Source organism: Puma concolor, chromosome E1, assembly GCF_028749965.1.
Source record: "Puma concolor isolate L17-30 chromosome E1, mPumCon1.1.hap2, whole genome shotgun sequence".
In the NCBI taxonomy this organism is placed as follows: Eukaryota; Metazoa; Chordata; class Mammalia; order Carnivora; family Felidae; genus Puma; species Puma concolor.
In genome coordinates, this window is record NC_141680.1 from 60,957,497 (window position 1) to 60,978,804 (window position 21,308).

General features: G+C 58.3%; 1 protein-coding gene across 4 annotated transcripts in view; it reads right to left on the reverse strand.

Moving 5' to 3' along the window:
* Positions 1-21,308, reverse strand: part of RBFOX3 (RNA binding fox-1 homolog 3) — a 417,949-nt gene that overhangs the window by 297,040 nt on the left and 99,601 nt on the right. For all 4 annotated transcript variants that reach the window (XM_086688216.1, XM_086688217.1, XM_086688214.1 and 1 more), the window contains exon 2: positions 17,228-17,387. The gene's annotated coding sequence lies outside the window, so the exon portion shown is untranslated. The remainder of the gene's footprint in view (positions 1-17,227; positions 17,388-21,308) is intronic.

The following is a 21,308-nucleotide window of genomic DNA, read 5'->3' on the forward strand; positions in this document are numbered from 1 at the left end:
GGACGGTGGTCCATCCTTCCCCACACGACTGCCACGGTCTGCTCCCCAGAAACCACCCGCATCAGGTCCAGCTGCCGCTCCCCAGGTAGGGCACACGGGACTGCTGTACCAAGACGCCAGCCACCCAGCCTTACCTCCCACACTCCAGCCAGCCTCTGTCACCCTCTTAAAAAGCTGTGCCCGGGGGCGCCTGGGTGGCGCAGTCGGTTAAGCGTCCGACTTCAGCCAGGTCACGATCTCGCGGTCCGTGAGTTTGAGCCCCGCGTCGGGCTCTGGGCTGATGGCTCGGAGCCTGGAGCCTGTTTCAAATTCTGTGTCTCCCTCTCTCTCTGCTCCTCCCCCGTTCATGCTCTGTCTCTCTCTGTCCCAAAAATAAATAAATGTTGAAAAAAAAAAAAGCTGTGCCCTTTCTTATCTCCATGCCTTTTCTCTATATGCGGTTCTCTATCCACCTCTCTCTCCCCGGAAAACTCCAATGCATCCTTCAAGACCCAGTTGAAAAGCCCTTCCAGTGGGCCCCCAAAGCATCTACCATACCTCTCCATAGCTCTGTCCTTGGCACAAAGGACAGATAAGCTACGGCATGACTATCTCCTGCACGAGGCAGCAGGCTCCCCAGGGGCAGAAACACATCCTGTTCACCTGGGACCCCCGGGACCTAGCATGGTGGCTGACACATCCTCTCATTGCACAAATACCACGGGCGGCCTGGGACTCGGTGAAGAATGAGTAAGAGAGGAAAACAGTACGGAGGCTTCTCAAAAAACTAAAAATGGAAATATCATACGACCCAGTAACTCCACCACTGGGTATTTACCTGGAGAAAACTAAAACACTCATTCAAAAGGGTATGTGCACCCCATGTTTACCGCAGCATTATTTACAACAGGCCAGATGTGGAAGCCCCCAACGTGTCCATCGACAGATGAATGGATAAAGAACATGTGGCATGTGTGTGCGCAACGGGATATGACGCAGCCATGAAAAAGGAGAGCGTGTCATTTGTGACAACGTGGATGGACCCAGAGAGTATTATGCTAAGTGAAATACATCAGAGAAAGAAAAACACTACAGGATCTCACTTATAGGTGGAATCTAAAAAACAAAGCAAACAAAAGGCAGAAACAGACCCATAAACACAGAGAACAAGATGGTGGCTGCCAGAGGGGGAGGCGGGGACGGGCGAGATGGGCGCTGTCCAGTTTCACGATGCGCACGTCCCCCTGCCTCCCAGGGAGAGCCAGCCGAGCTGGGAAAGGGGAGAGTGGAGGGAACAGGCCACCTCTCCAAACAGTCCCTCCTTCTTTGAGCCCTGGTGGCATTTCCAGGGGGAGCTTCACCACGGAAGAACCACAGCCCGTGTCTACGCCACATACACCCCCCATCACGAGCACACAGCTTGGGCACGCCCACGGCAAGGGAACTTGCTCCAGTGGCTTGAATGGCACCCCCCCCCCAAACCTCACGTCCTCCCAGAACCTCAGAATGCGACCTGATTTGGAAAAAGGGTCTATGCTGATTGAATTAGCTATGGATCTTAAGATCCCAGCTTTAGGGCAGGCCCTAAGTGCAATGGCTCGTGTCTTTATAAGAGAGTGGAGAGGAAGATCTGGATGCAGAGACACGGGGAGAAGGCCACGTAAAGACACAGAGGCACAACGCTGCACACTGCGGACTACCAGCAGCCCCCAGAGGCTGGGAGAGGGGCCCGGAGCAGATCCTCCCTTGGAGCCTCCAGAAGGAGCCAACCCTGCCCGCACCGGACCTCGGACTTCCGGCCTCCACCACTGTAAGACCACTAGACGTGTTGTATGAATCCCTCCAGACTGTGGTAAGTTCGTTACAGGAGCCCCAAAAAACTGATAGACTTGCTAACATTCCAAATAATTTACCATATTCATTATCTGCCTCCTCTTTCTAGAGGGTACCTTCTTACGAGGGGAGAGGTTTCTGCCTCTTTATCCAGCAAGGGCTCCCAAGCTGCTACACACAGCCCACCACCTGGTGACAGATCAGTGACAATAGAGGGATGAATGCCAGCACACAGGCTGGGGGTCAGTCCGCCACACCCTGAACCCCGGCTCCACCATCTACCAGTCGCGTGACTTTGGGCAGGTCCCCGGGCCTCTCTGAACCCAGGGTTCCTCTTCTGTGGGGTGCAAATAATAACGGCCACTCCCTCGTGGCGCTGTGACAAGGTGTGAACGCCTACAAAGGCTTATAGCGTGTCTGGTACACGGTAACCCCCCAATGTTAGCCGTCAGAAATGGAGTCACTCTAAAATAAATCAACAGTGGGTCCCGATGAGGGCAATTACCCCTCCCCCAAGGGGGGGGTGCGTGTCGGGGGACCTGTCACAGCGGGTGGGAGGGGTGCTGCAGCATCTAGCAGGCGGAGGGGTGGAGGCCAGGGATGCTCTCCAGTCTCCTCCCAAACGTCCACAGAGCTGGCTGAGAAGTCCGCAGAGCAGAGGAAGCAGGACTTCGACGCCGAGTAAAAGCGGGGACACCGAGTGACAAATGTGGAGAGGCTGTGTTCCTAAGACGAGGCCAAGACCTGACCCGGTGGCTGCCCCAAGGTTCTACAGCCCACAGGCAGGGGCGGTCTGACCCCCGCCTCCTCTGGAGGCACGAAGGCCACCACTATTCCCGCCACCGTCCGATAACCAGTGGCACCATCGGCGACAAGGACACCGTTTCCCAGGGCCACCCTTTAGATACGAACTCCTCCTGGCTTCAACGCTGAGGCCCCAGCAGCCTCCGACTACCAGAGGGAGGTTTGCCGCCGCCCTGCTGGGCCCAGGTGGGGAGGGCTCGTCGCCGGTGACGCACCGCAAGCCCCTCGCTCCCACTGCGCCACAGGCGGGACGAGCCTCTTTCCTCTCGTCCAGAGCGCTTCCAAAGCAGCAGGCACGGTGCCGGGGAGACGTCAGCGACCGCCTGCTGAAGAAGGGACCGTCTGGGGCGGACGGGCCTCCGCGCCCGCCCCGTGCGCCCTGCACAGTCCACGGCTTGGGGAAGACACCCGCCAAGGCCGAGAACGGTAGGAGAGCAGGAAAGGAGCGTAGCGGGGCCGCGGACCTCAGCCCACAGAGGAGGCTGCTGGGCCGCCCGGGGCCCCCCATCAAAGCCTGGTACGTGTGCTGGGGCGGCCTGGGGACAGGCAACAGATTCCCCCGCAGACATCTGCCTCAGGAGGAGCGTGCTGGCTGCAGACTGGGGTGGGGGGAGCCCACTGCAAGCTGGTGACTGCCACCCGGGGGGGGGGGGGGGGGGGGGGGGGAGGGGGGAGGGAGGGAGGCGGCTCTTTTTATAGCAAACAAACAAACTGTTTTGCTTTAAGAAGCCAAAAAGGAAACAAGAAAAAGAAAGCAAGGAAGCAAGAAAGAGAGTACGTTTCTGCCAGCTACCGGGAGAGCACAAGGGGCCATGTGGGTTGGCCAAGGGGAGAAGGCCAGGAGCCAAGCACGCTGAGGCCAGGGCCCCCCTTCTGGGGCCCCTCGGACAGCCGGGCACCAGGTCGCCAGTGCCAGCCGGCCCCAGCGACGCGCCGGGCCCAAGGCCACGCTATGTGGGACTCACCCCGAGTCCTCGCAGGAGCCCAGGGAAGCTTCCCCCGTCTCCCAGGTGGAAGGGCTGGAGCCTCAGCCAGTCGGGGAGGCCGCCGGCCCGCACGTGGGACAGCACGGCGTGGCCCCTCCCTCCACGCTGCCGTCCAGCTGCCGGTCCCGAGCAAGCCCTGAGCGGAGCCCCCCCCCTTCTTCCTCGTCCCCTTCCCCATCACCTCCATCACCTCCATCCTCCCTCTGGTCTTCCGAACCCTGAACCGGTTCACGGCGCTGTGACCCTCCACCGTGGCCTCCGAGGCCGTCCCTCACCGACGCGACGCGGGGCTGACATTATGTGTCCCTTCCCCACTCCCACCGTTCACGCAGTGCGCCGAGCTGCTAACCAGAGAGAGTTCCATCCCGTCACACACGGCATGGACTATTTATAACCCCGGAAACATCTTTATTATTATTTCTCTCCCCCCGCGTCCCCCCTCCAGAAACAATCTCACACAATCCTGAGTGCACGCCGCCGTGGAGGGCTACGGGGCCGCAGGGCCACGGGCCGGGGCGCTTCCTCCGGCCCTGCCCGGCGAGCAGATGGCAGCGTGGGCGTTAGGTACCAGCCTCCTGGCAATCGGAACATCTGTTCCCGTTAGAAAATGCTAATTGCCATCAATCAGGACAGCACCTACCCACATTTACATGCAAGCACACGCAAAAAAAAAAAAAAAAAAAAAAAAAAAAATACATCTAAATTTCTTCAAGCACAACACTCCCTGCATGATAACTAGGCGGGTCTCTGCCTTCACCACACGAGGAGTAGCCAGAGGGGGGCCAGCCCTCATCTAGAAGGATCCAACCTTGACCAACCCCAGCCTCTCCGGGACCTGCCCCTGGACCCACATCGAGGAAAGAGGTTGGGGAATCCCTCAGTGGGAGGCCGGACTCCGGCCTCCCCCACGGCCTCTCGTCTGCCCGCCCCGGGGGTGGACACGGGGTCGCTGGCTCCGCACCGTGAGGGTCGGGTCACCCGAACAGAACTCCTGCAGGGAGCAGACATTCCTTTGAGCTCTGGTTTGCAGGGGCTGGCAACCTCTCTCTGAGCCTCGCAGAAACAACCCGGCCAAATCCTTCAGCCCAGGAGACTGCTCCGTCTGCAAATCTGAGGGGTGGCCCAGAAGTCTCCCTGCCCTAAGTGCTTGTGCGGAGATGCTCTGCAGTTCTGGAATGTTCCAGCCCCAGGTGCCCTTGTGTAGCAGGCCAGGGGTCGGGTGGGACCATGTGCTGGTGGCTGTTCTCCGTCCCCTAGCCCTGGGTCCCTCGGGCCATCACTGGGTTGAGACATCACGTACTTCCCCAGACCTCGGTGATCTGGAATGCTCCTGGGAGACGGGGGAGAACTGCAGAGTGGTCTGCAGTGATTCAAGATGCTGACGACATACCACAGGTGACGTCCTGCCAGCAGCCTGAGGGCCCTCCACGCTTCCAGAAGGTGGGCTCGGAATATCAGCCTATTCTGTAACAGGGAACGAGGATTTTCCTGAAAGCCCTTCCACACGCCCACACGCACACCCCAAAGAAAGCAAGCGAATTTGCTCATTTTTCTCCTGGACACGGGTGCTGTTGCCAACCGTGGCTGCTACGAGGCCCAGGGACTGGTTTGAGGGGTCAGCTTGTCCTAACAAAAAGGGGTGTCTCGTGGCCGATGAGTGAGGCCCAGGCTCCCTTTGCCTTGAGGATCGACGTCACCAGGTGGGAAGGAGGGCCTCTGGGGCTCCAAGCTGGCAGGTGGGGTCACAACCCGTGTTGACCACATCCCTACGGTGTAGAAACAGGATCTGTGAACTGCGGCCCAGGCCCACCTTCACGCCGCAGGAGATGTGTATACAAGATGCATGGCGGGTCTGTTGTGGCATGTGGTTAAGAGAGCCATGGGTCACCCCTCTCCCCGTCTTTAGTTCCCCAAAGCAAGGTGTCTTTGTCAGAGGTCTTAGGTGATGCACAGAAAACAAGGAGCTGGGCTCACGGAGGGAAGAGACGGAGGAGAGGCGGGAAAATCTCACGCCGTGTTGCCAATTTATTCTTCTTTTAAGAAGGCCACTGTGCTCAGGGCCTGATAAAAACAGGGAGGATGCTGGGGACACAGCCACATGCTGTCCGTGAAGTGTGTCCCAGCTGGACGCCGTGGCCAGCCTGCCTGGAAAAGGAAGGATTGCAAACCCCACCAGGCAGCTCCCGCTCCTGGCTGTTCCCCAGCTGCGAAGGTGGGTGGTATACCCGTGCCCCACATTGCTCCCCCCCCGCCCCAGGCTCCGTGGTGCCCAGTCGTCAGGATCTAGTGGGACTTCATCCAGATCCGGCCCATGCCAGGCTCTGTGTCCTGTGGGGCCACTTTAACCGGGCTCATTACTCTCTTTTGTCAAAATTCAGTCTTTCTCTCCACTAAGGTCTTGGGAGTGCTCCTGGGTGGAGACCTTGAGCGGGGTCTCCAGAGTCTGTCCTCCCTCCCCCTGGCCTCCCCCATCCTGTTCTCTGAGCCTCCGATTTCTCCCGCAGCCCAGGCCCGGCTCTGCCCCGTCCGAAGCCGTCGTGGAGGCATGGAAGTTGCACTTGGCCAGAAGGAGCAGCTGGACAGTCACCAGCTGTGGGAAGGCGGGGGAGGGGGGAACAGGAGCCCACAGAGAGGCAGTAATGTGGGTGGGACAGCCAGGACACAGGCAGGGGGCAGGACAGGTTCCGGGGGGCGGGGGCCAGACCGTGGAAGTCAGAGTCAGATGTCACAGGCCCCCCCTCAGTCCCGACCGTCACTCCACAAGGTTCCTCTGGCATATTTCCACGTCCCTTCCTGGCTTTCCTCCTTCCTCTTCTCCTTTCCCACATCTTAGCTTTCCCACCCTCGTGCGTTTGCCGAGTCCTGAGAGCTGCATAAGCCTCAGCTCAGCAAAGAAACACAACTGTGATCGTCTGCCCTGACCACCCCGAAAGATCAAGAACGGATGAAGTTTTCAAAATCATCTTTGCAATATTAGTAATAACGAGCAATGAAAATAAACAAAGACTTCCAGAAAGAGGGGATGGGCAGACGGACAGACAGATGAACAGACACCCACACACGTACATATATGCGTAAGAGACACACAGAAGACCTGATGGGTGGATGGATGGATGGGTGGGTGGGTGGATGGATGGATGGATGGATACACACATACTTAGATGGATGAAAGGTACAAGGGTGGACGAGTGGATGCACAGATTGGTGGACACACGGGTAAGTCATCTGTACACTCTGCCTAGTGGGGAATGGACAGGGTCTGCCACAGAGGAAAGGTGTGCAGACGCAGGTCTGCTGTCACAGCCCCATCTGGTGGTTCCTCCGTCACACCCAGAGGGCCACATGTGACCCATGATTCAACTGTTCCCAGAGTTAGGGGAGAGCATTCCAAGAGGTACAACTAATCCACCATCCGAACTCTGTATCCGGGACATTCTATGGAAAGCCTTTTGGGAAACCTACTGCGTGCAGAGCTGGGGGGGGGGGGGGGGGAACAAGGCAGCAGCAGAAGCTGGTACCCTTAAAACCCAAGAGGAACGGGGACGAGCAGAGGAGGGGAGACAGGGACCCAAGAGAACCTCCACGGGCAGAGAATGAAGGAGGGCAGCCCCAGAGCCCGCTGCGCACGCCTCCCAGGTGCCCTCTGCACGGGGGGAGGGACAGCACCTGAGGACAGAAAGCAGAGAGGGTGACGCCGGGGCCATGCCAACCTGGTATCCCTCCCAGGGAGCCGTTCCCCCAAACCAAGGACGATGGGCAGGCCTTCAGGGACCCTGTGGAGACAAACACAGTGGCCGTGCTGTTTTGGGAGAGAGATGCGTACCCTTAAAAAAAAATTACTGTTTTCAGATCATTTACGATTCACAAGAAATTCCAAAAACAGTACAGGAAATTCCTACGTACCCTTCTGTTATAGGCTGAACCGCGTATCCTCAAAACTCACATGTTCAAGCCCTAAGCCCCAGCAGCACCTCAGAATGTGACCATATCTGGAGACGGGGCTTTTAGAGGTCATTACATTAACCCACCCGTGGCTGGTGTTCTTTTGGAAGAGGAGATCAGGACACAGACACGCACAGGGGGACGACCCTGTGAGGACCCAGGGAGAAGGTGGCCGGCTGCGAGCCCAGAACAGAGACCTTGGGAGAGACCGCCCCGGCCACCACCTGGATCCTGGACACCCAGCCTCCGGAACTGCGAGGCCACCCGGGCTGTGGTCTTTGTTACGGCAGCCTCAGCACAGTAGTGTCCCCCGCACATCCGACGTCACCGAGGCACGTTCTCGAGGCAGGACCCGCTCTGGGTGTGCTGGCCCATGTCACAGCCTATTTGAGATGTTACGGGTACCCTCTCCAGTCATGCCTGCTCAAAGCACCTGTGGTGAAGGGCTCTGTACGTAAGGAACGTAGATGTCACACGAAAGGGATTACTGGGAAACACGGAATAAAAAACACAAGATACAAAGCCCAATTTCTCACGAATGGATCCACGAGCTATGAAGTCACTCTCATAAACGCCTCTCCGTGCTTATTCCCAGGCCCTGCCCTCATCTTCCAGGGACCAGGGGCAGTGGCTCAAGGGCAGGCTCTGTCCACAGACCTCACCTTGAGTAGCTCTCTGATTTGTAAATTTTTTTCAACGTTTATTTTTGAGAGACAGACAGAGACAGAGTGCCAGCGGGGGAGGGGCAGAGAGAAAGAGAGACACAGAATCCCAAGCAGGCTGCAGGCTCCGAGCCGTCAGCCCAGAGCCCGATGTGGGGCTCGAACTCATGAAATGCAAGATCATGACCTGAGCTGAAGTCGGATGCTTAACCGACTGAGCCACCCAGGCGCCCTCTACTTACATTCTAAAAGACTTTTGTGGATTTGATGGACTATAGTTTCGTTATTCCCCTACTGCTGACTATTTACACTACGTCCATTTTTAAGTATCTTATTTATTATTTTTTTAATGTTGTGTTATTTATTTTTGACAGAGAGAGAGAGCGCGAGAGCATGAGTGGGGGAGGGACAGAGAGGGAGACACAGAATCGGAAGCAGGCTCCAGGCTCCGAGCTGTCAGCACAGAGCCTGACATGGGGCTGGAGCCCACGGACCATGAGATCATGACCTGAGCCGAAGTCAGACGCTGAATCGACTGAGCCCCCCCAGGCGCCCCGAGTAGCTCTGATTTGGATCATTCGAGACAGGTGTCCTGAGCCAGTGCTGTCCCCAGAGAGCCACGTGGGTTCCAAGTCTGGACGACCCCGGGCTAATCCTTCATCTGTGGCTCAGTTTCCTGGTGGGAACTCAGCTCCTTGGGTTGTCACGAGGATTCACAAGGATGACACATGTCAACCTAGCAACGGGAACCTCGGGTGGAGAGTCCGCGTGCACGTGTCACCCCAGGACACCCGCCTGACTGGTCTCCACGCCATCGATACGTCAGACTCTCCAGGCCTCCCTCGTGAAGGTGTTCCAGGACAGTGCTATTTGATCTTCCTTGAACTTGGGCTTGTCTTCTGATGGCTTCCAGGGCCTTCCATAACGCTGACATCCTGATGAACCCCCACTGGTAGCTGCGGGTGGCCACACCCCATGGGCCTCCTGCACCTCCAGCCGGCGGTACTCAGCAGTGCTCGGCGACACAAGGTCACTCAAAAACGCCATCTGTCCAATCTCTACCTCCTCTCCCACCCCACGGAAGCAGAGAGAACTGACTCTGTCCTGCCTGTGTCTTCTCTCCTACACGCACACACCCAACACGAAAGCTGGGCCAGTCCCCACCTCTACCTCTAAATTAATTTTTCTTCCTGAGACATTTGCTGACCCTCCTTGTCTGCTCTTTGCCCCACAGAACACAGATGTCTTTGAAAGCGCCAGGCCTAGGGATAGTTAATGTATCCTTGCAGACTGGATTAAAAGAAAGAGTTTTCTCCCAAATCATAAAAACCCTTGCTTGTCCGTTTGTCCGTTCACTGCCAGCCTGCGTGTCCATGCAGAGAAACAAAGTGAGGGTCCCATGGAACCAGATGGGTGCCCGCTGGGCAGCGGGATCAGCAAAAACAGTGACCCACAAACCCTCATGGTCCCCGGCGTCATAACCCAGTTTGAACCCAGAATCGGTGACATGGGACCGGCGTGTGGCTCCGCCTGGGACATCTTTAAGTCACACGTTGCACACAGCAACTCTGGGTGACGGGACCCTTCGGGTCCTGCGTGCCCACGTGTGCCGACAAGCATCCTGGGGCATGAAGATGGTCCCTCCCTCCCCTCCGTGCACCTGTTGACGGCAACAACCATTTCCCAGCTCAGCCTGGAGACACGGCTCTTATCCGGATGCTCAGCCTCTCACGGGAAGACGATGAGCCGCCATCAGGAACAAAAGTTTTCCCAGGAGGCCACCTCACCCACGTTTGACTTTTGCATCCGTAAACATCAGGACAGCTTGTCCCCAGGCTCTGTCTTCCGCGTGTGTTCCTCCTTGTCCCCGGCACCGTTTGGCCCTCTCTCTAGTGTCCTTGTAGCCCCCCCCCCCTCCTTCCGGATTCTCACTTCTGCGACTGTCAGCTTGGCTTTATTCCTCCTGGGCCCTGCCGGCCTCCTTGGTCTTCTGAGCCAGCATGCTCCACAACTGTAGCCCGACCACGTACAGGGTCCCACTGGCTCCCCCGGGTTTTTCCCCCCCTCACCTTCTCCCACCCGCCTCCTTCCTGCAGGGAGACCCTCGCCAGCAAAACAAAACCGTGTGACCCAGACTTGGACCGAAAACGGTTCATTTTCAGGCCTAGATTTGGGGGGAGGGGGAGGCTGGCCTTTTAATTCTTGGTTTTTGTTCTCAAGACCGCTCTCAACAGTGGGACGGCGGGAGGTGGGTGGAGAAGAGCAAGTCGGGGACACAAGAAAGGCTCCCAGCCGATGACCACGGGGCGCCGGTGCCTCCTGCTGTCGTTAAGGAGGATCTGTGAGCTTGGGGAAGGGTTGCATTGAGAAGGCTCGTCTTACAGCTCAGGGTCATGCTGGCCTTCACTTCCTGACTGGCCTACAGGCATCATCGTCTTTAAAAAGACAGACGAGGGGCGCCTGGGTGGCGCAGTCGGTTAAGCGTCCGACTTCAGCCAGGTCACGATCTCGCAGTCTGTGAGTTCGAGCCCCGCGTCAGGCTCTGGGCTGATGGCTCGGAGCCTGGAGCCTGTTTCCGATTCTGTGTCTCCCTCCCTCTCTGCCCCTCCCCCGTTCATGCTCTGTCTCTCTCTGTCCCAAAAATAAATAAACGTTGAAAAAAAAAAAATTAAAAAAAATAAAAAATAAAAAAAAAAATAAAAGGACAGACGAGAGGGGCGCCTGGGCGGCTCAATCGGTTGAGCGCCTGACTTCGGCTCTGGTCATGATCTCGCGGTTCACGAGTTCGAGCCCCGCATCGGGCTCTGTCCCGACCGCTCAGAGCCTGGAGCTGCTTCGGATTCTGTGTCTCCCTCTCTCTCTCTGCCCCTCCCCTGCTCGTGCTCTGTCTGTCTCTCTCTCAAAAATAAATAAACGTTAAAATAAATAACAATAAAAGAACTGGTGAGAATCCTAGTGTCTGAGTGGAATCCATGGGGCCAGAGGCAGTGGGGGGACAGCTCGGTGCCTGGGCTCACCTTCTTCCCAGCAGTCTTGGGAGATGTAGTAGGTAGAATCTTGTCCCTCTGACCCCCAGAACCCATGCATGTGATCTCATTTGAAAAGAGGGTCTTTGCAGATGTGGTCAAGGGTGAAGATGAGAGGAAGTCCTACTGGAATGGGGTGGCCCCGACCCAATGGCCGGTGTCCTCACCGGACGAGGGAGATTTGCAGCGCACACGCACAGAGGGCATCACCACGCGAAGGCACAGGGCCAGGCAGGCACAGAGCGGAGGAGAAGCCACGTGGTGATGGAGGCAGAGGATGACACGATGGGTTTACCGGCCAGGGAGCGCCAAGCACTGCCGGCAGCCACCAGCATCTGGGGGAGGGGGCGAGGCCCCGCTGACACCTTGACACCCAGCCCCCAGCACTGTGACAGGATCTGTTTCTGCTGTTTTAATCCCCACCCCCAGGCTGTGCTCCCGGGTCAGGGCAGCCCCAGGGCCACCTCAGGGTTCACCCTCCCAAGGCTGCGGGCTCTGGGGCCGCGGGGACCAGGCCCGCTCCCGCAAGAGGGCTGCGGGCTCTCCAGACGACTGCCATCTGGGGAGGAACAGCAGAGCCTGCCTTCCAGCACCAGCACTGAGGCTGCATCTGGAAACTCTTCTCACCTTTAATTGTTCTAAATGCTCCAACACACTGAGTGACTAATGGGCTCTAATTGGACCGCTCCTGGGGCGGAGGGAGGGCAATGCTCCCACCAGGCGCCTGTCCAGGACCCATCCAGACCCCCCCACCTACCCAGGGCAGCTCACTCACAGGGCTCCAAAGCCACCAGGACAAAACACTGTCCTGCTCTTCTGTTGTTTTACAAATGTCTCACCAGTGCCCACAGGAGTAGGTTTATCCTTCAACCAACACAAATGGGGCAAAGGAAAGGAAAGCGGGGAAGCCAAATGTAGGTGGGATGAGACATCCCTGCTGCCCCCAGGTTTGTGAGATCTGTCTGGGACAGACACAGGGGCTCCCAGAGACAGAGCCGCACGAGTTCATTCCATGGATGCTAAGGACAGCCGGGAAGATTCCAGCCACGGCTAAACCATGGAGGAAGGGGAGGGGAGTAGGGGAGGCAGGAGGGAGGGCTCCAGGTCCCCCTCCTCTCCCTTCCTCAAGGGCACATGCCCGGAACCTGGTCCAGAAACAAGGATTAAAGCTGATCTCGACACCCTTCCCGGATCCTCCTTTCCAAAAACATTTAGCAATGAAAGAAAGAGGAACCACGGATGTTCCTAGAAGGATCCATGTCTCCACAGATTGGCTCAAGCTACCGTCTTCGAGAGCAACTGTCGGGTACAGGAGGAAGTCAGGTGCCCCTGCGAGAAGGCGGAAACACCACGGCACCGTTCAGGTGGCATTACCAGCTCCACCAGCAGCACCAGGACCTCCTCGTGCGTGGCAGGAATGTATCAACTCCAAGTGTCAGAAAAACATCCCATTAGCTTCTGGCATAACTAGATAAAGCCATGCTCTCCCTCTCCCCACCACGGGGGAGGCATTTGCCTCGATGCTCTAGAAAGCTCTGTGTGCATTAATATTGCTGATGCGGGCAGCCTCTGCTTCTGCTTGGCCCCCCGAGGATGCCATGTGATGGATTCCAGTTTAACAGCTTTTAAAAACAAGCAGACAAGAGACGGGGCGTGATGGATGGCATAGAAAGCGTGCCCATTCAGGGATGATTTATGGGAAGTTGCATGTTGCAGCTCCGGGGTCCGTCCCCAAGGGGGGGGGGGGGCGGCCGGGGTAGACAGACGGGTTCTCGTGCTGAAGGGGGCAACACCCGACGTGCACCAGCTGCACAGTTATGACACGTTCGCCCTCTGCCCCAACACGAGCACAGCAGCCCCTGCTCTCGGGCACACGCCGCCCCCTCGTGTGGCCGTGTTTAAAGGAGTTGAAGCGGTACCTCTGGCCGGGCCAAAGCCTTTCTTCTTGAGCAGGAAGCGTGAGCTCTGGCTGGACCGTCTCCTCCCCTGCAGGTTTCAGGGGCAGCCTCTGAGGGGCCAGAGGTCAGGGCAGAGGGCCTTGTTGTGTCGTCTCGGCTTCCAGAACAAGGCCCCCTCCCCCCCCCCCACCCCGTCCAAAAGCATCTGGAGGAGGAGGAGCCTGACACACAGACGGAGGCTGGGTGGTTGTGGTTCCGAAGGATTCAGAGAACGGCAAGGGGGAGGGGAGAGGGCCGGACACAACAGCCAAGATGCCCACCGTGAGTTTCTCCAGGTCTCTGGTAAGCGGGCTCCCTCCCCAGTGACCTGAAGCACCGATCTGCCCCAGGCCTCCACCACTGCACGCAAGAAACGAATCTCATTTTGTAGCAGGTTAATTTCCACCCATGTTTTCAATAGGGACTCAGCATTTACTACACAGTAAAACCCAAACTGAATCCACGTCGGAAGGATGAGCCTTAAAATGGGATCTAATCCATGGGACGCTTTCCAAGGCAGAAGAGGTGTCCCCTCCCCGCCAGCAAGGACGCCCCTGCAGTGATGGGGAGCTGCGTGCACTAAATGGCTCCGCAGCCCCAGGGGATGGACCAGCCCCACGCGCTACAGCACGGGCTCCTTCGGGTTCACGCCTGCACTGACCTTGCCCATGACTGACCCCGGCGACCACCGTGGAAGGCGTGCGGGAGCGCCTCACGCCCTCTCCCCCTCACTGGCTTCCCCCAAACCTCCATCCCCCAGCTGGCTCTCCTCCTGCCAGTGGAGGCCAGGGCACGCTCCACCGGGCGTCATGAAATCACGGACGGGGGGCCTCTGAGAGGGGGAGGGATTGGGATGCCTGCTGCCTCTCCCCTATTTTCCTTCCAGACATCAGAGCTCGACGCACTGGGGGCCCAGGGGTGGGCCTGGCTCCCTCCGGAGGGCCTGTCTGGGTCCCCTCGAGAACAGCGGCTGGCACGCCAGACCACCGCTCCATGGGCCTGGCCTCTCCCTTCGGAGGCCCGCCAGTCGCCTGAAGTGGCCTAAAAGGCAGAACACAGCCCAGCTTCCTCTGCAGGCTTCAAACTGCTCGGCACAACAGGGACACGCAAGTCTCCCCTGGTGCTTGCTTTCCCCTTGACCCACCCCCCGCCTCCCCCCCGGGAAGGAAGGAGACTCCAAAGCACATCGCCCATTTCACGATGTCAGAGTGTGCCTTGGCATCAACGAGGGGAGACGCAGCTCCAGGCCCAAAGGGACTTGCACAGGCCCCACTGAGCCCCGAGTTTCCCAGACCTGCCAGCCGGGACCGGCCAGTCTGGTGCTTTTGGCTTTGACACCCCCAAAAATTTACCTTTTCACCCAAAGCTGGGCCCTGCAATCACCTTCAAGGAAAAGCATCTTCTCAGGGGTCACCTGCCCACAGGAGGTCTGCACTCTACTTCTCTTTCCCCGGGGCAGTGCCACGGGCACTTGCTTAGACCCAGGATCCTGAGATTTAGGGGACGGTGCATGACCCCAGGGTGGCTTGGCCCGCAATGAGGTCAGCCCCAAGCTGTGCGTCCACTATGGGTGGTTTTATGGTAGCACTGAGGGGACCCCAGTCCCGAAGGATTCCGAAGGTCCATGGGATCGAGACTTTTGGAACGGTCGCACAGCCTGGCTCCCCTGCCCAGCACAGCTGCAGTAAATGACTTCCCTTCACAGGCTTTCTAAGGGGTCCCCGAAGGTCCAGCAGTGATGTGACAGAATCGTTTCCATGCAGAAAGGTGGTTGTTGAAAGTTCTCATCTCAAACACATCCCCAGACCCACCCTTCACATCCCGGGTCCGTGGCATAGCCCCCCCCCTCCCTGGGACAAGCAGGAACCTCCTTATGGTGGCCTTGCTTCTGCCCTGACCTCCTTCCCCATCCACTCCCCACACAGAAGGCAATGTCACCTGCACACAACTCGAGTCTGCTGACTCAACCCCTTGCTCAGAGGCCTTCAGTGGCTCCTACCATCTTTTATTTTCAAATTTCTTAATGTTTACTCATTTTTGAAACAGAGAGAGAGAGATACAGACAGAGCATGAGCAGGGGAGGAGCAGAGAGAGAGGGAGACACAGAATCAGAAGCAGGCTCTAGGCCCTGAGCTGTCAGCACAGAGCCCGACGCGGGGCTCCCACTCACGAACTGCAAGATCATGACCTGAGCCGAAGTCGGACAGCGGTTCCTACCATCTTTAAGACAAAACCCCAAGTCCTCACCCCTGGCCTAAAAGTTTCTGCAGGTAGGCCCTACACCGTCTGCCCTATCTCCTCCCACCCCGCTCCCCCCTGGACCCCAGCAGACCAACCTTCTTGCTACTTCTCCAATATGCCTCAGGGCCTTTGCACCTGCCAGGCCCTCTGTCTGAACTGCTCTTCCCAGGGCTCGGCTGGTTCCCTCCCTCACCCCCATCAGCCTCCAGGGCCTGCCCGGACTGCCCTGTGAGAACAGCAGCCTCTACCAACCTCGATTGCCTCTGACCACCTTTCTTCACAGCCTTATCGCTACCTGATGTGAGATGTGCAACTCGTCCCCAGCGGAGGATACACGGCAAGGACTTGGCTTTGTCGCCACCAAGCTGCAGCCTCCACAACAGAGTCAGCAAGTATGGTTCAATGACAGCACACAGACCAGTGGGTACACGATCAACCCTAGGCAAAAAGAGGGCCCCCAGACACCCCGAGGCAGAGAGGAGAGCCCATTTGGATCGTGGGAAGAAAGGCAGCAGTGCGGACCTGGCAAGGCTCCTGTACCTTATGCAGAAGCTGATGGCGTGCACACGAAAGGGGTACTGGAGACACCAGCCTGTGTCCTCGGCTCTTTGCCCAGAATTCCTATGGGCATAGTTTGCTCCGCCCAGAAAAGGGTCAGCACAGAGGCGGACTGCCATGCAGGGCCCCAGTCCCTCCTGCCCGGCCTTGGATGAGCCCCACCCTCCAGTTGTGTGCAGTTTCTTAGTGGGGACCGGGCTGCACTGACCTTCGTGGTGATGTAATAACGTGCCCGGTTTTTGTCCCCGGTTCCTGGGAGGTAACCTCTAAAACCTTTGGAACTCCCGAGGGATGGGAATGTCCTCTGTCATGCCCACACCCGACTTCACGCTGACTGGGTGACTCTTGAGTCCTTAGGCAGAGGGACCCTGATTGGACAGCTGGAGCTTTCACTTCCCCGCTCAGGGCAGAGAGGGACAGGGGACAGAGTCGGGTCTTGGGGCCAATGACATAACAGGACTCCGGTAAAACTCTGGACACTCCCAGCTCAGGCAGCTTTGTGAGGGGAGAGCACGTGGATGTGCGGGGAGGGTGAGCTGTCCTGGCCCTGCAGGGTGAGGGCAGACTTGGTCCCATCTACGTGTGTCCCTTATTACGGAAACGCAACCGTGAGTGTGGCTCTTAAGTTCTGAGAGTCAGTCTAGCAGATTATCAACACGGAGGGTCACAGGAATTTGTAGCCGGTCCATCAGAAGTGCAAGTGGCCCCCAAGACTTGTGGCTGGCGTCTGAGGTGGGACAGGCCCGGAGCCTGCGGGGCGGTCTTTCGCTAACCCGCTAACCCGCTAACCCTGGGGTCGTGGGGTGAGCTCCTGGTACAGCTGAAGTGTCATGGAGCAATCGTCCGGTCCCCTCGGGAGCCAGGTGGGGACACCAGAGCCGCTGGCCGGGCTGCAGGGAAATCTGGGCAGGGGAAGGCCAGACCCGACCTCGGCCTCCACGGCAGTCTGCGCTGAACCCAGACGGTGGACGCTGCGCCCCGCCCACCTCCCTTCCTGGGATGATAACTCTGCCGCCAGGCTGACACGTTTCAGGTCACAGACAGCAGGCACTCCTTACCAACCCAAGCCAGCACATTCCTGGGCATCTGCCCCAACGCTCCCCATCCCGACCCTGAGGCCATCCCGACCCTGAGGCCACGAAAGACGAGCAAGCAGAAAAGTCCCCAGCCTGCAATCCCCTCGGGTCAGTAAGATGTTTCTCAATCACAAATGCAACCTCCTCCCTGAAGGATCGGTGTGGTGGCCGGCGGCGCCTTACCTGGTAGTGGTGGGTGAGGTCTGTTTGGCTGCAGCAGGGAGGTGACCCCCTCCCTGTGGGATTCTTTCTGGAACGTTCTGGGGTGGAAGGCTGCTGGGAAATACGGGCGGGCGGCGTATCGGCAGGAAAAGTTTCAGGTTCTCAGAGACAGATTCTCAACCTGAAGGAAAAGAAAAGGAAAAGATTTAAATGCCTTTGAAGCAAACATCTTCTTTTTGACATCAAAGGAGCACGGGTGTTAGCAAACAAGAGAAGAGGGGGTGCCACGCGGCAACTGAGGCAACGGGTGGCTGCCTGAGGTCACACCCCAGGGGAACGCGAGGGGAACCTGTCTGACGACAAAGCGTTGGGACCCTATTGCCAAAGGGCAGCTGGGCTGCCCCTGCTGCTCCATCAGCCCTCCCGCTGCGATGCCCCCTAAATGATATCTGGCCCCCCTCCCCGCCTCGCCCCCCAATGCTGACCCCACCCCGTCCGGTCTGGCCCATCCCATCACTTCCTGCCTCACCCACTGCAAAGTCCAGGGCCCATCACTGCCATCATTCCTGAAACTCCCTTGTCCCTCTCTTTTTGAAAGGTGGTGCCACTCTCCAACCGTGTCCTTTGTCATTGGGAGGGAACACCCAGAGCTGCTACAGTGACCTACAAGCCAGGCGACGCCAGGTTTGGGGACCCTGACGCTTACATGATTCGGCGGCGGGGGATGGGTGGCGGGGGCGGGGGGAGGGCTGTCTCAGATGACAAAGCCAAAAATAACGCTGCAGGGTCTCGCTGGGGCCATGGGTGCACAGCTTCCAGGTGAATCCTGCTCTGCCCATGGGACCCTCGCAGCGCCTGCACCTCCTGCAGTCCCAGGCCTCCTGGCTGCCCCGCGCACAAGAGCGCCTCCCCCTGCACCACGCCTGTGCACCTACGTAACTGTGTAACTGTGTGGATCGCCCCTCCCGGCCTGGGGATGTGTGGTAAGGTGGCCAGCCCCAAGCAGCACACCCTATCAAAACTGACGGCCATCCCCTTGGCATTCCCTCCTCCTTCGCCCCCTGATTTTCCCCCAGGACTTCACAGCTGCCACCCCACAGATGCACCACCCTGAAATGCAAGCACCCCGAGGGCGAGCACTTGGGACCCCAGTGCCTGGGATGTGCCTGGCACCCGGTCGGAGCTCACTCAGTATTTGTCACGGGGATGGATGGATGGATGAATGAATGAATGAATGAATGAACGAACGAACGAACGAACCCCCACCCCTTATTCTCCTCCACGCACACGTTCAGGCTTCTGTACAAGAGTGACCACTGTCTCCCTGGAGCCCGAATTCCCAGGAAACACAAGGGGGCTGGTGGCTGCTGTTTCGGATGGGGGGGCACCTGGGCCTCGAAAGTCCTTTCTTGGCTTAATTCACTCCAACCCTGTGTGCGTGCCATCAGCAGGCAAGACAGAAACACCGCTGGGGACATCCTCTGCTGGCCAGCCCCGAGGGACCGGCTCTGGGGCAGAGTCCTGAGTCAGGCTGGCCAGGAGGGGCTCCCCCCAGCCAGCCTCAGTGGAGAGACTCCCACTGGCATGTCCCCAGAAACCCCACAACGGAGCTTTAAAAAAGGAAAGACTACCAGTTTGTTTCTTTCCCTAAAATCCAGTCACTTAAAAGGAGAACCACCCACATCCCCAACGGCAGGGCCAAGCTCCCAGAGTGACGCCCAGGCACCACGTGGCTTTGCAGTGACCGCCCATGCCACGCACGGCACCGGGAGCTGGGCATCGGAGGGAACGGAAAACAGCCCCGAGCTCTGTGAGGCCACTGTTCAGTGGGAAAAGCAAGTGTGTGATCTGTTGTTCTAGGTCAGTGCTAAACGCAGTGACAGAGACGGCTGGGGGCAGGGCCCAGGTAAGAGAGGAGCCAGGTGGACGCAGAGGGCCCCAGGTACAGGAGGCTCCAGGTGGTGACCCAAGCTGGTGGGGCGGAGAAGGCAGGTAGGCAGGCTTGTCTTAGAACCAAATGCTTGATTCTCAGCAGCGGGCACAAAAGGCGAGGGCTGGAGTTCATTCTGCACCAGACCCACTGGAACAGGAGCAAAGTGGAGATGTGGACAGTGCCCCTGGCAGGTAAACCCAAGACGGAAAGGTGGAAAGGTGACAAGGGACAGGGAGCAAAGACGGGAAGGGGAGAGGGGCAGTACAGCAGTCCAGAGAGACCCCAAACCCCTCTGGCCCCACACTGATTGCTATGTACAATTCCTGAAATCCGGGCCACCTTCTCCAGGGTGATGCCTCACCCCCCCATCCCCCACTCGCATGCTGAGCTGTGCACCCCGTACCCCGACTCTGCACACCCACCTCGGGAGCCCCGCAGGCCCAGAGAGGAGAGGTTACTTCATGTTGCTGGGCTGTGTGCTTGCTAAGACGGGGGAGCATGGGCTGTGGGCTCACGGAGACTGGACAGGGGTAGGGACGAATAGCCCAGTGAGCAGCCCTACCTCGGCCAGGCCTTGGCCTCACCATTGGTACAGTTGCCCTTTGTTTCCTTTTTCCTTTTTTTTTTTTTTTTTTAATGTTTATTTTTGAGAGAGAGAGTGCGTGAGCAGGGGAGGGGCAGAGAGAGAGGGAGACACAGAATCCAGGGCAGGCTCCAGGCTGAGGCGTCAGCACAGAACCCGATACAGGGCTCGAACCCACAAACCGCGAGATCATGACCTGAGCCGAAGCCGGACGCTCAACCAGCTGAGCCACCCAGGCACCCCACTTTGCTTTCTTAAATGGGCCACCGTTTAACAGCTTGTCCCTGATGGCCACTGCATGTTCTCCCCACTCCGCAGAACGAGACACCCTCCACTGCCCACGGTGCAGACGCTGGGGCCCCGGCCCCCGGATTTTCAGGGACACAGGACCCACCCCAGTGCGGTGCCCCAGCTCCCCAGCTGCCAGGGAGAGGGACTGGCCCCACCTCCTTCTTCACAGAACAGATGAAGGTAAGAGACAAAAGGCCAGGCAAGTAAGTTGCCATGAGGTCCCCCAAGGCCCCAAGGCTGGCTCTGGGAAAAAGGGAGAAGGAAGGGGGATGAGAAGGCCCGTGGGGCTCACAGCGCATGGTGGCTCTGGCCTGTCCAGCTGAAGCCCAGGGTCAAGGCCACAGCCTGTTGTCCCAAACCCAGCAGGGGAGAGAGCTGCGTCTTCCCCCTCCTCGGAACCACATTCACTGTGCCCCACCGCGTGCCAAACACGGTGCCAGGTACCCGCGGCTCTAACCTCTGCCAGAGTGTAGCCTGGGGGCCAGAGGCAGGCAGGGAGCCTCCAACTGCTGACCATCAACGTCAATGTCCTTGTGCCTCGTGCTGTAGGGGGTGGGGGACTCTGAGGCCCCCGACAGCCCAGAACCCCAGGGTCAGGACTCTTCCCCATCCTCTCGACCGACTTCTTCGGGATTCAATCCCCTTGCTTTAGCTGGGGAAGCCCTCAAAATTACTTTGGGGGTGGACAGAGGCTTAAGTTTCCCCGGAAGGCTGGACACAGGTGGTGGGGGCCCCAGAAGGATATGACACCGGAGAAGGGCCTGGAGCTGGAAAATACCAGGCGTGGTCCTACCAAGGGCAAGGGCAAGGGCAGGGAGCTGGCTGGGAAGGCGCAGTCTCAGGGAAGGTCTGTCCAAACCATTCCCACCCCTCCCCCCATCTCTGCCGCCAATTAAAGTCTCCTGGGCGTCCTGCCAGGCTCCCAGCTCTGCTCCCAAGGGGGCAGGAGGCTGGGGCTGCCTTTGGTGCCCTGGCCCCAAATGGCCTCCTATTGGGATTCTTGCCGTTAGGGAGAGAAGATGGAAAAATAAACACTGGCACTTCTGAAAAGTATCTTCTGCAAAAATAAGCCAACACGCAAATAGGCAATGGTCCCCGCAGGGGTTCCTGCTGGAAGAGACTGTGGATGATAAGGTCCTCTGGCCACCCTGCAGACTCCAGTCCTATGAGTACTGGGCAGTCGGCCCTTCCATTCCTCTCTGAGGGCCCTGTCCTCTGCACACTGCAGGGCTGGACTGTGTCGGTCCAGAAGGGATGGGGAGGCAAGGGGGGGAGGGACCGAAGGGAGAGGGAGA